This window comes from Macrobrachium rosenbergii, chromosome 19 (assembly GCF_040412425.1).
Source record: "Macrobrachium rosenbergii isolate ZJJX-2024 chromosome 19, ASM4041242v1, whole genome shotgun sequence".
NCBI lineage: Eukaryota > Metazoa > Arthropoda > Malacostraca > Decapoda > Palaemonidae > Macrobrachium > Macrobrachium rosenbergii.
In genome coordinates this window covers 33,114,157-33,127,596 of record NC_089759.1, presented here as the reverse complement: position 1 = coordinate 33,127,596, position 13,440 = coordinate 33,114,157, and the positions used below count along the sequence as shown (strand labels likewise).

At 35.0% G+C, this 13,440-nt stretch overlaps 1 long non-coding RNA gene across 2 annotated transcripts in view; it reads right to left on the bottom strand.

Annotated features, from left to right (window-relative positions):
- Positions 1-13,440, bottom strand: part of LOC136848806 (uncharacterized) — a 512,153-nt gene that overhangs the window by 119,156 nt on the left and 379,557 nt on the right. For both annotated transcript variants that reach the window (XR_010856147.1, XR_010856148.1), the window contains one exon: positions 2,080-2,155. This is a non-coding gene — a long non-coding RNA (uncharacterized lncRNA). The remainder of the gene's footprint in view (positions 1-2,079; positions 2,156-13,440) is intronic.

The window sequence follows — 13,440 nt, the reverse complement described above, 5'->3', positions numbered from 1 at the left end:
CCAAAACTTTAAGAATTGCCCCAAATGGTCCTCTCCAGTATCATTGCTCTAACATCCACTCCAAACTTTGCCTTACAACCCAACGGGCCATTGCGTTTGAAGACACTGCCGCCCAAGTCTCCCTCGTCAGGAGAGATAAAGTGCCTGCTGGTGCCATAATTGACGATAACAAACCCTTGACCATTCAAAGTATCAATGACTCCAGGCTAACTTTGCCGACTGTCCTATTGAGGATAACAATGCCCCACAAAAGTAGGATCAGCACCCTTGGAGTGGCCGCAACCCTTCCCAGGGGCTATGACCTCTTAGGTCAGGACTCTCAGCATAGGCCCCTACTTGTGCCTTACCCGAGTCCTACAAAGTTAAGTATATCTTAGTTTAACCAGACCACTGAGCTGATTAAAAGCTCTCCTAGGGCTGGCCCGAAGGATTAGATTTATTTTTACATGGCTAAGAACCAATTGGTTACCTAGCAACGGGACCTACAGCTTATTGTGGAATCCGAACCACATTATAGCGAGAAATGAATTTCTATCACCAGAAACAAATTCCTCCTGTTCTTCACAGGTCGGTCGGAGATTCGAACTCACAACCAGACTTCAAATTCTCCATCAGGCAATGCTTTGCAGTCAAGCCCTGACGTCGAGCTACAGCCAGAGTCTAAGCTTGGCCCTCCTCTAAGTCCTGAACCTTCCGAGTGGACGTCAGGTTCACCTGCCGAGTATGATGTCTACATACAGCCACTGCCAGAGCCATAGCCTGCACCACAGTCAGAGCCTGGGCAAGAGCACTCTTTAGATCTCCCTCTACGAGATTCCAGTCCAGCCCCTGCTCTTGATGACTGGCATGGACTTGCAACCAGTGACCGGCCAAGAGCTAGCATCTCTGCCAACTGCAGAGTTTCACCTTCTGCATTTCCCCGTCAGCCGTGAAAGCTCATTCCCAGGCAGGGCCTCGCAACCCACGTCTAAGCTTATAATAATAACCCTGTCGATCCCAAATCCACAGCAGCATCCCTATCCCCTCCTTTGGAGGGAGAACCGTCTAAGCAAAGGGTGAGTACTCCCTCGTCCTCCTCACTAGCCCAGTCTTCAGAGGACAAGACTCTGACGGACAGATCTCTACATGAGGTTATTTTCCAGCTGGTCACCAAAGTCAAGCAAATGCAGAAGAATATGGCAGCAGATCGAGAAAGAATCCAGGTATTGTAGGGAGGTGTCAGTACCACAGTCACTGCCTTACCAGATGACATTGCAGCAAGCACTGCCGCTGCCACGTGTCGCGGCAACTGAGGCAGTAGCTAGCCTAGATTCTCCAGTGCCAGCCTCAGCTACATCACAGAGCTTCATAGGCCTAAATTCAAAGGGTGACAAGTTCACAGGACCAGGGTCGTGCTCGACCCGAGATATCTCGCAGTCTCCCCCAGAGGCCCCTTTCTTGGTTCCAACTAGGAAGCCCATGCACTGTAAGTTTTTATTTTGGGTACTTTTGCCCTTCCCATTTCAAAAGTTTACTTGCAGAATGTACTCATTATTTTACAATTTAACAATAGTTTTTCGTCATTATTGCCATTACATCATTAGATGATGCAAAGGAAAAGACTGATGAAAGCAGCCAATCTTTGCATGAGATTTACTATGATCTCTCGTTTCCCGAACGGATTTTGATATTTAATTTTCTTGTAGGGACGAATATATATTACCAGTTTCCTATTCCTTTCTGATAAATTTCTGTCTGTTGTAATATAAGGTTTCTTTTCGCGATGACGGACTAGCTGCATTCTGGTTATTGTTCAGATTAAATCTAAAAGCATATTAAGGAAAAAATGGGAGAACTTGATTCCCAGGCCACTGCTAAGAAGGAAAAATAACAAAAGAGTACGTAAACTAATAAATACATATTTGACACTACTTCCATGAAGAATCATAAACAAAGAAATAAAAATAGAGTTACTCCTCGTCTCTCTTGAAAAAAAAAACTCACGATATGTTTTAACAGCCCTAACTTGATGTGTCATAAACAGAAGCAGTATCAACTTCAACAAAAAACAATAAATGATTCAGTGTATACTGTACTTACGTGCATGATCGGTAACTGTTTGTGAATTCCTCAAGGACCAACCATTGCCATTAAGGGCACACCTCCTCTAAAATATCTGCAATAGCAAGCAAAAAATACGTATCATCATCCAATGCTTTACAGAATACCCAACTAAAGACAATAAGTGAAAGAGCTTATACTAGTGAACAGAATATTTCACAGTTGCACAGCAGTCAACCAGTATCTAGCCGAGGATCTGCTTTCAAATATTAAACAAAACCCCACTTGTAAAGCCGCAAATATACTTTAATTCTACATTCCCCTGAACATAAACATCAGTCAACATAGTCACGAATTATGACTTACGATCACACGTTTGAATATAAGAGAAGATCAATGGTATTGAAAAATGAATGAAGTAACGTCTTAGAACAACAAATGGAACGAAAAATTGAATTTTCCATGGACTTGGGTCCATGCAGTCTTCCCTAGAGAGAGAGAGAGAGAGAGAGAGAGAGAGAGAGAGAGAGAGAGAGAGAGAGAGAGAGAGAAAGAGAGAGAGAGAATAAAAAAATAAGTTAAATTTTTTTTAATCTTATCCAGTCAGAGTTTTGGCCTGCAGTAATCCTACATTTAAGGTAACATCTGTCAATAAACTCATATTTTTTTTTTAATCTTTATTGCATTACTACACATTAAAAATGCTACATGGAAGTAAAGTTTAGACTGCTCTGATATTAAATAAATTTACCTGGCTTTTGTGCTTTTGCAACATTCTTGTCGTAAAATTAATGATTTCAAAGAAGTGCGTCGCTGTCTGAAACGTTAGCATTTCACTTTGAAATTTCCATGAAGAAACGATAATGAGGGAGGGTAAAAGTAATATTTTATAGAGCAGAAACACAATTAAAATGATTTATTGTATTAGGGGATGCTTACCCCGTGACCACCCAAACTCAGACGTAGTAATAACACCATGCTGAAGTGACACATGGTTTCCAGTCTCGGAATCCGGTAAGAGTGACTCTGGACAATAGTGGGAAGAGGTAAGACAATGTGTCATGGAAATGGAACATAATTCGCCATTATCCTTGTATATGAGTAGCACGACTTGACATAAATTATAGCAGACGCTACCTCTCTTTATGAATAAATGAATCGTGTGCTGTTTTATAAATAATTTTGTTTAGTGTGAAAGATATACTTGTATATATTGGAGAGTAGGAGGACATTTCAGTTTAATATCATAGTTTCCTTGACGTTTATATTTGCTAACATGTTAAATGAAAATTCACTTATCCAAGTTCATAGGCAATGATTTCCGGAATCTCAAAAATATACTCTAATTTTAGACTTTTGATGACATGCAGTGATATCCTATTTCTCACAATAATATAAAAATATTTTATGAAGAGGTTTAAAAGAGAAAATGATAAATGGTAATCAGTAAAACGCACACGTTTCAACAGATAAATAAATGATGATCCTTAATTACTGAAGAGATCTACATCAATTGTATAATTAGCTAAACCCCCCTCTCTCTCTCTCTCTCTCTCTCTCTCTCTCTCTCTCTCTCTCCCCTACACGCACAAACATACAAACGCTAACATATTACCTATCTAAACTTTGGGACAGATAATAAATTTTATCAGGATGAGGTTTTCTTTGTCAACAAAAAAATAATAAAAAACGTTCGATGCACTCAGCTTTAGATTCGTATTATTGACTATATCGCAGGTTTCTGATAATATTTTCGAAAACAAAGTTTACTCATTCTACGAAAAATATTTAACAAGGAGTTCTTATCGAATATTTAACATTGGAAATTGCATAAAGTTGACCGTATTCACCGAAATATGATTGAATAGATCTGTTAAGGAAGAATGCTACATAAATCACTGGTATTTCAGATTGAGTGTCATAAATGTAATGTAGATCGTATGATTACGAAACATTGTAAATGTTAAGGGACTAAATCTGCAATGATATTCGTTGAGATATCAGCATGATTTTGGTGTTCATTAAATTTATGGCTTCTGATTTACTAAAAAAAAGAAAGGATATTGCAGATTTACCATTGAATTTGCATTTTGTATTTATATTATACCAAACATCCTAAAGTACCTTGTCTCGAGTTTAGTGTCATAAGTGATTGGCTAAATCCTATTTATTAATGCATATCCGTGTATTTCTGGGAAATCTGACTCATTTATAAACACGCACACACACACACACACTATATATATATATATATATATATATATATATATATATATATATATACATACATACGTGTGTGTGTGTGTTTGTCGTTTGTGTGTATGTGGGTGCGTCCTGCATGTCTGCGTATGTGCGCATAAACAAAATCAGAACCCTCTCTATCGGATCTTAAATGCTCCAGGGCATATGGAGTTTCCTCACCCACTTTTATCCAAAGCTCTCTTTACCCAACGGCTGTCAACTGCATGGGAAGATTAGTGGAAAGTGCTACACAGGATGAGAAGAGATTAAAGGACAATATCAGACTGGAGTAAGTGGGAAGGGTGTGAAACGGTGTCACATAATGTGTGTAATGGTCGGGAAATAACCTGAGCCATATTTTTTTCCTTATTTTTATTTGTTTAATGCACATACTTTCTTAATACCAATACACACACACACACACACACACACACACACTATATGTATATATATATATATATATATATATATATATATATATATATATATATATATATATATACATACACACACACATATATATATGTTAAAGATAATGTTGATGAAAAGACTCATCACGGAAGCAACACTTTTCAAAGCCTTTAAAAAGGATAGAAAACCAGTATATAATATTATATCCCCCTAGGTAGTGTTCATATTTCTAAAAGCCACTCACTTTCAGTGCGATGCAACATCTTGCAGGTTAATGATGGCATGCACTTTCGGTACTTGTCGACCTGTTACAATTTAATGCCTTCATTTCTCTCTTTCCGGTGGAACACAGTATATCTCTGGAACAGGAACTTAAGGATACATGTTCTGGAATAAGAACGCGTGAGACCAAAAGTTAAACAAGTAAAAAATGCGCCGAAGTTTCTTTGGCGCAATCGAGTCTTCTGTACAGCGTACAACGCTGTATGAAACTCTCAACCGCGGCCCGTGAAGCTTTCAGCCACGGCCTGGTGGTGGCCTGTGCTGTCGGCACCTATACCGGTGCCACACCATCATGGCTAACTTTCACCTTAAATAAATAAAAACTACTGAGACTAGAGGGCTGCAATTTGGTATGTTCGATCATTAGAGGGAGGATGATCAACATACCAATTTGCAGCCCTCTAGCCTCAGCAGTTTTTAAGATCTGAGGGCGGACAGACAAAGAGCGGACGGACAGACAAACAGCCAAGTCAGCAATTTTCTTTCACAGAAAACTAAAATGGACCAGAAAACACCATCACGGAGTAATTAGCATTTGCCATCGCATGGAATAAAAGAACTGGAGAATAAAGTTTCTTTTAAGGTACAAAAATTATATCATGGCAGTCTATTTTATATGAACATTAATGTCTTATTAACTTGCACAGACTTTACAAAGGAAAATATTTTTCTTACTTTATTTATAAGATTAGTTATGTTATGTATGGATAAGAAATAACTATTTATGGGAAACTTCACCATTTTTTTTTATCATCAGTGCCAAAATGTTCGAAACTGTGATCACTACTATATATATATATATATATATATAGACGTAGACGACCACATGAAGGTGAAAATTAAAGACCAGGTACCAAGCGCTTTCGTGTATTGCGTACACTTCTTCGGGGTACAAAGAAGTGTACGCAATACACGAAAGCGCTTGGTACCTGGTCTTTAATTTTCACCTTTCATGTGGTCGTCTACGTATATATTTGTCACGTGCAGTTTGGTGACTTATTGCTGATATATATACAGTATATATATATATATATATATATATATATATATATATATATATATATATATATATATATAAATGTATATATATACATATATACGAAGACGGAAGCAGGCACTCAGACAGTAGACATAATGGAGTTATGGAAAGCCATCCTGTTTTCTATCCACTTATTGAAATGCCGACGTTTCGTATCGCTTGATACATCTTCCAGGCTGAAATGGCGATTAAAATAAACAGTATTTGCGTATAAAAGTTAAGTATACACACATTATATACTTATTTACGCCATATTAGGGGCTAAAGAACGGAACAAGGGGGAAAAAAACAAAAGCAGAGGCAAGAAGCGCAAGACACCTACCCACAATGGTAGCGTAAAGCGGACTAACAAAAATGCAGAACAGGAGGGGAGAGAGAGAGATGAGGGGGAGGGGGGCAGACACAGGCTAAAAACAAGAGCAAGCTATGCAATGAACAGTTGGCTTAATGCTGATTGATGATTGAGGGTAGGGACAGTCGATTTGATCATTATAGATTCAAGGGTGGCCAGTTCCTCCAATTCTGCAAGTCTTCCTGCGGTTTCTCACATTCGACTGATCAGGATTAGATAGTCGGCTACCTGTTCTATAGCTAATCCCCTGGTGAGAGGAGATTCGGATCTTTAGCAGACTCCTAGTACATCCGATGTATGTGTCTAGATTACATCTGGAACAGGTATATTTGTAGATTACACCAGAGGTAAACAGGGGGCTGATTCTATCCTTGAAATGAAAGAGGGACCCGATGGTTCGGGGGTTCATCGGGATTAGCTTTAGGTTGAGTGCAGGTACTGAATAAACTAATACATTTTTTCCTGAATCCGTCGTCAGGTAAATAAGGGAATCTAGCATATAGACATAATTTTGGAACACTGAGAACTGTGGGTGTGGGATTTAGTTTCAAATTAAGCAGTTTGTTAAGATTGATGGTGGGAAGTAACTGTTCTTAAAATAGTTACTGAGGAAAACAATCTCATCATGAAACGCTGGCCAACTGGAGGTCAAATTCAAAGCTCTATGGAGGAGAGTGGAGGCGGAATTTATCTTAAAATAAAAAAAAAGCAGGAACTGTAAAAATTAGTACCTAGGCCAGTAAAAGTATTCTTCCGATAAATGCCAGTGTGGAAACCTATCTCGTCTTTAGTAACTTTTACGTCCAGGAAGGGAAGTGAGTTTTGGGTACTTACTTCTTTGTGCTCTGGCCATGAAATACCCATCATAATTCAATTTAGCTTAATCTTGTCTCCAGTTATACTGGTTGCTTACACTTCACAATTCATGTTTATGCGGTTGTGAATGTTTTGTCTTGTTACTTGTGATTGTAATTTTGTGATTTTCATGTAGATTTTCTTTGCCATACCATTCTTCAGGAGTAAATGTAATGATAATTTTTCTCAGAAATCTGATGGATAATTGAGTTCTAATTTCAGAATGAATAGGAAATTATATGATAAATAATCTACGACTGAAAGTTTCAACAAATGATGTAAAATCAACAGTTATCTCTAATTTCTCTAGTATTGCATGCAATCTTATTACTGCAAAATTGTTAGGAAAATCTTTTGTAATGATATCAAAGATATTCGTGATCAAAGGTTTTCGTAATTTATTACCTATTGTTTTGAAACTAAAAAAAAACCTGCTCATATAATTTACAATATTTCTTTTCATTTCAAGGTTGAACTCTTAAAATGATAAGCAATTACTGCAAACGTGTTGCTCCAATTATAAATCCTGAAACCGAGAGTTAATTCATGTATGTATGTATATATATATATATAATATATATATATATATATATATATATATATATATATATATATATATATATAATATATATACTACTGAATTAAAAGGTCATTTAAAACCTCTGAAAAAACCTCCACCGCCATTACAACTAAAAGATGTTTTCGGTGAATGTTTTAGAGACAATTTTAAAACAACACTTCCTCAACTCGTGTTCATTCCTCGTTACGATCGTATTGAAGGAACCTTAAGAGTCCTTTCTCCTTTAACGAGATGACAAGTGAAGGTCTTTTGGTATTGTTCTAATGAGGGGCGTTGTCCTGAAAAGGACCTTTGACTTTTAAAGAAGGCTGCAATTAGTTTAATTTCTGGAATGTCCTCAAGAGAGAGAGAGAGAGAGAGAGAGAGAGAGAGAGAGAGAGAGAGAGAGAGAGAGAGAGAGAGAGAGAGGTGTAGTGGTGTTCGATTTCTTTATCTAAAATACACTTTGAAAACTGAACTGAGCGAAAAGAAGAGAAAAAATAGAAGGACTCGTTCAAAATGAATGTGGTGACAGACAAAACTGTTTAGCAGCTATTTGAAATATCCAAAGGAAATAGCAACAAATACATGTTTCATTTGTAATATATGTTTACTGAATAATTCTCTACACCCTTTTTTTTATTTCCTCTCGTGAAATTAAGAGTAATACTTTTCTATTAGTGAACTGACCTTGTTAGTGTTACTACGCAGGTAATGTAAACTTTTCTATTACGTAATTCCTTTCATTTTATGTTATTTAAATAGTCTAATTTGTGGAAACATCTTTTGCTGACTCATGGTTTTGTGGCTTAATCCGAAGGCAGTTAATAATAATAATAATAATAATAATAATAATAATAATAATAATAATAATAATAATAATAATAATAATAATAATAATAATAAGAAGAAGAAGAAGAAGAAGAAGAAGAAGAAGAAGAAGAAGAAGGAGGAGGAAATTACAGGATTCTGTTTCTACCAATAATGTACACACATACAAACCAAAAAATAAATTATTCCTACAATTACGACGAGATATGAAAAAATACTGAGCAACTCATTACTAAAAAGATAAAATAGTTGATATAACAGTAAAATGAAAAAAGAAATGAGATGGCTTTTAAATCTACAACGCAAATCACTTTCAATAATAATGTAAAGGTAGTAACTTTGAGTCGTCGTGATATGTTACCAGTGTAAAATATGATATATAACTGGGATTTATGATACTGGAACAATATGCATTTATTGCTGTAAAGAAGAGATATGATGCAATTATTGAAAACTGTTTGCGTGGCTTTTAACTCTATGGCGTTCCTTTGACGTCCTTAAGTTACTCTGCAATTTCCTTGAACAACCCTCTCATTGAAAGCAATAAATTCTGAATGAGCTGTCCGGGGATATTTTGTTAAAAAAGTATTTCAGCACCAAATTGCTTTGATGCATAAAGTCGTTCTCCTTATACATAAGTCTCTCCTTCCTCTATTTCTTTTTTTAAAATAGTCTTGATATATCGTGCACTTAATTACTATTTATTTATGGACTATGGATACGGGTATGGGTATTGTCATTTGTACGTGCAAGATAGGGTTAAAATTAGCTTTGGGGCACCGTGTAGTGTTGCCCATTTTTCTGACTTCTGTGGTTATTGATGTATTCGTTTACTTACCAGCGTTTTGATTCATATTTATCAGTATTTTCTCATAAGATTTTTTACATAGTAATATATTATTCGGAGAATTATTGTGTCAATGTATTTCTCTTTTTTTCCTTTGAATATTTCAAGATTTTGATCTTATAATACCAGATAATAACTGATATTGTTCTCATGACGACTGCAGGCTTTCACCTATCCTCTTTGTAAGGAAAAATAACTAAAGGGCTAAGGATGTTCCTAGTTCAATGGCCATCCTTCATAGAACCACGATCTTTTTTTCAATGAGGTCTAACCCTTTGATTACGGCCGAGATGAGACCTCACACTTACACGGTAGTCACCCGTAGCATGCTACCAGACGCACGAAATCGTAAACAATCATTGTAATAGCGTTTGTATTTGTTGTTTTGCTGCAAATTAACCTGTTTTATTTATATGATAATATTGTGATAGTAGCGATCCGTGATATAGATATTATGCAATTAATGTAACAACACAAATAAATAAACATAGGATAAGTACTATATATCGGGGTTTAGTGTTGCCAGAGGTATAAGCACTGCACTGATTGAGGATGACAGTCTTCTTTTTTTTTTTTTGTCATTTTCTCTAATTCTGTTTGAATCCGTAAAGGACAGCTACATCACAGTTGTGTATTATAGTTAAAAATTATTTGTATATTCGTCAGAAAACTAATCATAAAGAATGTTCATCATTTTTATGGTTCCGCTTACTATTCCACTAGCTGGGCAAAAAAAAAAAAAAAAGAGAGAGAGAGAGAGAGAGAGAGAGAGAGAGAGAGAGAGAGAGAGAGAGAGAGAGAGAGCGTGACAGAATAAAAATTTTTACCTATGATTTATTCCTTCTAATTGTACATCAATAACATTGGAGAGTAAGTAGACACAATCACAATATTGGTTGCAATATTAACCACATTTCTGGGTAATATTTTTATCAATGATCAAGCACCCAGCTGACAAGGGATACGCAATCTAGAAATTCAGATGAATTCTGCAGTGTTTGAAAAATGGTTTAAAACCCAGCTTCTTCCCAATATAGGGCCATCTGCCATCATAGTGTTGGATAACGCTTCTTATCATTCAGTTCGAATTAATAAACCTCCGACAATGTCTGCCAAAAAGGATGAAGTTAAAGACTGGCTAATAAAAAATTAGTAAAGTTGCAAAGACATTCATGTAAAGAAAATGATTACGTGATTGACAGACTGGCAAGAGATCATGGACATAGTGGTTAGGCTGCCTACATATCACTGCCAGTATAATGCAACAGAACTGATATGGGCGCAGGTGAAATCATACGTGGCAAAGAAGAATCATTTTAAAAAATCAGACCTGCTTCCTTTGGTCAAAGAAGCAATTGAATCCATATCTTCTGACAACTGGGCTAATGATGTGAGACATGCCGAAGATATAAAAAGAGATGACGCTTCAAGAGATGTTTGCATTGATAAATATATAGATTCTTTTGTTATCGATGTAGCATCCTCTGACGAGGATTCTTCATAAGTAATGTCTCCTCATACTTCGATTGTAAATAAATTTATTGCTTTCCCTTGTTGTGTGATATCCTGTTGAACACTGAAATTGAAATAAATTGAAATATAGATCTGTTTTTCGACAGAAAGTGGCAGAAATATCTTTAAAAATCTACATATAACAGAAATGCCACAGCAGTGATGAGTATCATATGACAGTGCTTTAAAAGCACAGGTAAATCTAATACTGTATAAATGTGTAATATATATATATATATATATATATATATATATATATATATATATATATATATATATATATATATATATATATATATATATATATATAATTGTGATATAGTTTTGAGCTTTTGAATTGCTTTCTTTCGTGCATGCCGTAATCCGTCTTTACCTCCTTGCTGTATCAAGGTTGAATTTTCACTGTACAGCTATAAAATAGCTCATAATAAACATTCTTTAAATATTGTTACACCCTATATATATATATATATATATATATATATATATATATATATATATATATATATATATATATATATATATATATATATATATGTAACAATATTTAAAGAATATTTATTATGAGCTATTTTATAGCTGCACAGTGAAAATTCAACCTTGATACAGCAAGGAGGTAAAGACGGATCACGGCATACACGAAAGAAAAACAATTCAAAAGCTCAAAACTATATCACAATTATATGACTTCGATAACAGCAAAGGAACAGTAATAAAAACTATAGTAGATGACGTAACTCAAGAACATTGCTCAGTACAGCATCCAAATAAACAAAACTGAAAATGAAAGCACATCTAGGTTTCCAAATTTCTTGCATCTATCATTTTCATATATTGAATTTTTTTTTTTTTATCTAAAATTTAAGTGGGACAACAAAACTTCATTCAGAACTTTCTATTATAGTACACGTGCTTGATAACAGGCGCAAACAATGAGAGCTTGAAGTCAGAAGGTTAATGGTCAGTTTAAGAGGGGCAAAGTCTCTTCCTAAAACGGTCGTACTATAGTAACCCCCCCCCTTCCTTTCTTGTTTACTTGCTAACCTTGTTTACTCTTATTCAGTTTTCATCCTCTGGACTTTACTACTGAAGGTAATCTATTTCTTGTTTTGTCATTGTCATTTTTCAATCTTTAAAGCATTTTAATTTTGTAAGCTCTGTTGTCAGTTTTAATTAGTGTTTTTGTATCTTTTTAGCCAGAAAAGATGGGATATGGGTGATCCCGAAGCGCACCTATTAATAAATATATCAATGATGAGCTGACTGTTCTTCCTATCCGTACTCCCTACTATATATATATATATGTATATATATATATATATATATATATATATATATATATATATATATATATATATATATATATATATATATATATATATATATATATATATATATATATATATATATATATATATATATATATATATATATATATATATATATATATATATATATATATATATATCTATGCATCTATCTCTGTGTCTAACTATCTGTTAATACACACACACACAACACACACATATATGTATACATACGTATATATTAACTTTATCACATACACAATTGTTCTGTGCATTAACTAAATTACTAAAAGGACCTCATTCAAACTGGATGGTATCTATAGATACCATGCAGTTTGAATGAGGTCCTTTTAGTAATATATATATATATATATATATATATATATATATATATATATATATATATATATATATATATATATATATATATATATATATATACATCATCACGAAGGAAGCAGTAGGGAAAGGCATCCTCATCATCTACAGTTTATTTTCAATGCCGACGTTCCGCGACGAATTCCAAGTCGCATTTTCAAGGCTATAAAATATAATATAATTTGCGAACATCAATAACAAATTAATGCAATGGCAACAGCTCTTTATGTAGTAAAAATATTTAAAACAAAACACCTCATTCCAAGACAAGTCAATAATGAGTAAAAGGAGTTCACTAAAATCTTAAAACAACCTACCTATATGAAAGAAAGAACAAGACTAACATAAATAAGTACAAACAGAGTGAGGAAAACCAGTTGCCCAAACTAGGCTATAAACAATTTCACTGAGGACGATTGAGTATTTAACGACGGCACAGTCTTCCTGATAATTATGGATTCTAGGATGGTTAAGTCGTTGTTGTTCTGCACTCGGCCTAGGATGGAAAAATCCTTGCTGTCAATATAAGTTTTACATAATTTTGAATGATTTCGTATATTTGATTGCTCAGGATTAGATAACCTGCTACCTGTTCTATGACTTATGCCCCTGTGGGAATCTATGCGGACCTTCAACAGCCTCCTCGTGCATCCCACATATGTATATCCCGTGATCACATCCCGGGCAAGTGTACTTGTAAACAACGCTGGACGAAAACAGAGGACTGAGCCGGTCTTTGACTCTGAACAGAGACCCTATTGTAAAGGGATTTTTCGGGATGATTTT